We start from the raw sequence: 6,003 nt of genomic DNA, 5'->3' as shown, positions 1-6,003 counted from the left end.
GTATCGTAGAAAAAAATATTTTAATAATTTTATCATCATCAGCAGCAACAACCGGTGTTTATTATTTTATAAAATCGATAAAATATTATGGGAATTAATATTTTATTATGTTACTATTATTACGTGCGTGTTTATGTTTATAGTATTGTTATTATTTTATCCTTGCTATTGTTGCATTGTGACAAGTTGTTACCAATATTCGTATGTATTTAAATTGTTAATTAAAAATAAAGATATTCCATCTTCGAGTGCATTTCTATACTTTTCTTTTTTTACCAAAGATAAAGAGACTTGAACCCACGACCTCTTAGGTGAGTATGGAGAGACTATGCCATTTGAGTTATAACTCATTGGCTATACTTATTATCATTGTTATTATTATTGTTGTTGTTATTATTATTATTATTTTAACAGTTATCACTATATATTGATTATCATTGTTAGGGTTTTAGAGTAATTGGACTGAGACACTTATATGCTCCAAAACCATATGATCGGATAATAGAACTCTATCTAAGAGTTGCTAGCTTTTACAACATGTCTCAGATTCGAAAAATTCCAGAACAAATGGCTCTGTTATTGACCTTGGTAAAACGGTGGAATTCAATAACTCATACGTTCCATCTCCTTATAGATGAATGTACTATCACTTTAGAAGATGTAGCTTTGATCCTCAGACTTCAAGGAATTGGGTTATCAGTTAGAGGGCCAACCAACAGTAATCACAGAGCCATGGTACAAGAATGTCTGATGAACTTTGGAGTTGCACCAACAGCGAGTGAATGTAGAGGTAGCTTTATCAAGCTAACGTGGTTGCGTAATGTTAAACATGGAATAACATTAACTACTCATGAGACTATGGAGCATTATACCAGGTGCCACATTATGTCGTTGTTTGGTACGACGTTATTTGCTGACAAATTCGGTGCGGGGGTGCATTGGAAATTTCTACCCTTGCTCCGTGATATTCCCAGAATTAGGACATGTAACACCCTAATATTCAAATCCTTATGCTTGAGTCATAAGTCAATGATATTACGGTGGTACGACTCTTAGGTTGATTATAATACATAATTATAAGTAAAAGTGAAAGGAAGTATTAAACGAGAAGTCTGAAAAGGAGTAAAATAAAAATTGCAAAATTGTATTGCTCACGTATCGACAACTAAAAGATAAAGCGTGAAGTCGAAAGCGATATACAGATAAAGGTATAAAGGAGAATAAGAGGAGGACAGTATATAGATATATAATATAAGTAAATAGCCACTAGTCGCGACCTGCGAAGTTTAGGCCGGCTAAGGTACAGTATGAAAGTAGTTGACAACAGTATCTCCTAATCTCTCCCAAAAAAAACATAAGAGCCTCTATAAGCAAGTTCAAAAGAGTTCAATACATAGTATAAGCTTTTCAAAATAAAGGTGGAGAGATTCTAAGCAAAATATAAAGTAGAGAATATAAAGATCTTTGCCATCTAAACTACAGCTCACTTCTGAGCACCTGGACCTGTATCTGAAAAACAAGAGATATATACGGAATGAGAACCCCCGACCCATGGGTTCCCAGTACGGTAAAAGTGCCAAATAAATACAATGCACTATAATATAAACTCACTAGGCATCTTAAACTTCTTAACTCTTCATATCCATCCTAAATTCTCACTAATCCATAACTTGGTAACTTTCATAGAGGAATTCTATTCTAACCCACATTCTCTTCATACTTTCACTACCTTTCAACAGAATAAACCAAGAACCAAATCCTCAACTATTTCTCTTCCTCCACAATCCTCCAAAATATCAGTAGAGCCACACAGACAAATGAAACATGAATTCAAGCAGACAATGGCAAACACAGGTAGGTTACAAGTAATGCAGATAGAAAATATAACAAATAGCATATTGTAATCATTTAAGCAAACCCAATTAATGCAAAAGCAAGCAATTCAAATATTATGTATATGATGCATGCCTGTCATATGGCTGATGATATCATCTGTCGATTATATAGCCAATCCGACACGTCCTGGTAGCTAACCATGAACAGAAACACCCATGCGGAGCAAGTGGGCTTGAGCTACAACCTCTTTACTACTACCCGCTTAACCCAGAACCAGTGGAACAACCACTACTACGGCTACTACCTAGGCGGGTGTTTAAAAGCTCAACCTGGAGCGAATGAAATCACCACTACTGCCACTACTACCCAGGCGTCACAATCTCTGACCTGGAGCAAGTGGGACGAACTACAACCCTTGCTACTGCCCAGGATCTCAAAGCATACATTCATTCAGTTTAAAATCAATCATCATTGTTATCAAATCTCAAATATTAACCTGGAGCAAGCAGAACGAACCACAACCCTTGCTACTACCTAGGTATCACAAATACATATTCATTCATAATCACTCTTCATTATTACCAATTCTCAAACAATGACCCGAAGCAAGCGGGACGAACCACAACCCTTGCTACTACCCAGGTATCACAGACATACATTCATTCAAAACTCCATAATTAAACTCATTTATCATAATTCTCCTTCCCCATCTCATACCTAGAGCAAGTGGACAACACTACTGCCTACTACCCGGGTCACACGTCACATTCATTTTCAAACCATCATTTCTGCACTTCCTCAATCACAATTCATTACTCCAAGTCTTTCTTCATCAACAAGTTATCACATTTTCTAGCTTCTTTTCATTACTAGGCATACTATAAAAATTTAGGACTTAAAGAATGAAAATGGAGGTTTAGAAGTCTGAAATTCGGCTTTAAAAACTCAAAAATACATTTTTGCTGAAAACGGGGTCACGCGTGCGCGTCGCCCACGTGCACGCATGGGAAGCGGAGAAAAGTAGGTAACGCGTGCGTGTCAGCCACGCGTACGCGTGGATGCGTTTTGTGCTCCTCGCACAAAACTGGCACGCTACCATCACAACTCTCTGGAATTTATACCACGCACCTGCATCAATACAGTGACGCGTATGCATCGGCTAGGCGCACACGTGAGAGAGTAAAAATTGTGAGTGACGCGTGCGCGTCAGCCATGCATGCGCGTCGGAGTACGTTTTACTAAAAATTTTACTAAGTTTAAAAAGCTGCAGGATTACATTTTCAAACCCCAAACTTCCGACGGGCATACTTTTTCGTTTCAAATCATTTTCCACCCGTTTTTCGAGCGGCATAAATATCTCGGATCCAATTTTATTTCTAAAATAAGTTTGATACAAATCGAGGATCCGGAGACCAATTTCTACTCCGTCAAAGTAGACCAAAATCACAACTTTCATAAAAACCAACAAAATCTAAATTTTCAATACAAACCAATTTCAAACCTTTTCAAAACCAACTAAAACTTACCAAAATCAACCTCAAGCCTCCTCAACTCATATTTTCAACATTCTCATTAAATTCACAATCCACCAATCCACCATCTTGACCAATCTCAATCAAATAACTCAATTTCAAACAAAATACCATATCATATATTTCATTCCACATCTCAAGTTCCAACAATACGAATTCTATTAACCCCCAACACATATAAATCTATATCATCATATACAACTCACATGCATTATCAACAAAGACATCAATTCCTCCCTCAAAACCAATAACCACATAATCCATACAATCCATTGTAACCAAATAACAACAATCACAATTCCATTCAATTTCAAACATCAATCACATAATACATTCATCAACTTACCGTTCTTACCTCTTCTGGCCTTTGGCCCAAAACACATGGCCTCCGGCCTATATATATATATATATATATATATGATCACATAATTCACTACTTAACACCAATTCCAACAACACATCAACCTACACCAATGCACAATTTACATTTCAATCGTTAATTACCATAACATGTCTTCTACACATATCCAATCCAATCCAACTACACAATCCAAACCTAATCATAGGGCATCTAACCTAGGAATTCACATTACATGCACCACACGATACTTAAATGAAACTTAAACCGAACCTCTTGGAGCCACATCAATTGAGTCTCTTCTTTGGAAGTCTGCACCAACCTTAGCTCCAAGCCTCACCAAATCTCCACAAGCAAAATCAACCTCCCAATTGTGCACCAAAATCAACCAATACTCTAACATAACCAATTTCACACTTATAATCAACCTAGGGTTCATGAAAATGATAAATCACAAGGGTTGAAGGATTTCTTACCTTAACCCACTGATTTTTGTGCTAAATATCACCAATGGCTCATACTAGAGGAACCCTAATTAACTAAAATTACAAGATTTCTTCAAAACCCAAACTAAATTCGAATTTAAATAGAAAAACAAAAAATAGGAAGAAGACAGTGGAATACTCACCACAAAACTTAGATAGAATTGTAGAGAATGAGAAGTGTGACGCGTGGCCACAAACGGCTCGTCAATCAGAGTTCTGGAGAGAAAGTTATGGTGATTTGAAGTTTGGGAAGCTAGGTTTTCTTTCTCTCTTCTCTCTATCCGCCCCCTCTCTCATTCTCTAGGGTAAATGAGCTAAAATGCTCATAACTAGTGTTTATATATGTTGGATCTTGGGCCCACTTGGGCCCGGTTTACTTGGTTTAGCTCGTTGGCTCAATTTTGGGCCAAAACCTTTAAGATTAGAGTTTTAAATTGTATTTTAAATATTTTTATCTTTCTAAATTATAAATTCTTATTTCTTGAAATTATTCACTTCTAATTAATTTTCTCAGCCACAGTACCGGACAGATCGCAGTCGGTCAAATTTTTAGTGTGCATTTTTATTCAGAAAACTATATTTTCTGACTCAGAAAAATTCACTGAATCCAAATATCATATTTAAATTATCAAATTCCGGTTGCTAAATTTTCTAACCATATTCGCTCTAATTTAATTTATTATTTAATTGATTATGGTTTGACCAAGTTTTATAGGACATATAGTTGGGGATCTGCATGTCTTGCTCATTTGTACAGGTCTCCGTCATGTTCGAGCTTTTTATTTTTAATATTAGAGAAGATTGTGTGTAATACCCAGAAATAGGCCTCTGAGTGAGTTATGTACAGATATGGGATTCATAATTGGTGTCTTCAGAAATTGACAACGTCAATTTCAAATAAATCGTTAGTAACGTTCTTTATTAGGAGAGAAAGTGTGGAAAGATAAGCAGGAAGCGTTGAATGAGTTGGGAATGGCTAGGATCGGTAAAAAAAATGAGGGTACCGATTTCATGGGGTGTGAGCACGTGGTGAGAGAGAAAGACAAAAAGAAGGAGATGCTCCACGGGAAGAGAGAGAGAGAGTGTGTGTGGATAACAACCGCAAGATGGGTGATCAATGGCTGGAACACATGAAGAAAATCGCTAGTACCGATTTGTTGTTGTGTCCATGTGGCTCACATGCTAGGAGTCTTTGTGTGGTCCGTGACTCCTCTCTCCTCACATTCCGTCACTCATCATTTAGAATATCAAAACACAACTACTTATTAACTCTTTAGCTCTCTGCTTCGGCTCTTTTCTTTCAAAAGCCATTATTTTTTTCTATTTGAAGGTTGCATGTTCTTTGGAGCTTCAGATTTAGTTTTTTCAAGATAGAGAAAAAGAAAATTTCAATGGATAAACACATTATGAAATATCTTGATCATTCTTTATGTGTAAGTAATTTTTTTTAGGCCTATAAAATTATTTATAATGTTAACATTAATTATAAGTTGCTTAAATCAACTTATATGAGTGATATTATAGAGTAAAAGTTAGTTATAATAAGAGATTTGAGTGTATTAAATTAATATGAATATGGTAGTTAGTCTAAATAAACATGTGAGTATCCTGTTTTAAAGAGTTTAACGGCTATTTTATTATTATTATTATTATTATTATTATTGAGATAGTTATATGTTTACATGATAGTGTTATTATACTGATAGTGTTATTATGGAGTAAAAGTCAGTTATAATAATAGATTTGAGTGTAATAAGTTAATATGAACATGATAGTTGGTCTAAATAAATAT

Source organism: Arachis ipaensis, chromosome B05 (assembly GCF_000816755.2).
Source record: "Arachis ipaensis cultivar K30076 chromosome B05, Araip1.1, whole genome shotgun sequence".
NCBI classification, from domain to species: Eukaryota; Viridiplantae; Streptophyta; class Magnoliopsida; order Fabales; family Fabaceae; genus Arachis; species Arachis ipaensis.
The sequence above is the reverse complement of the archived record's forward strand: the minus strand, read 5'-3'. Positions refer to the sequence as shown.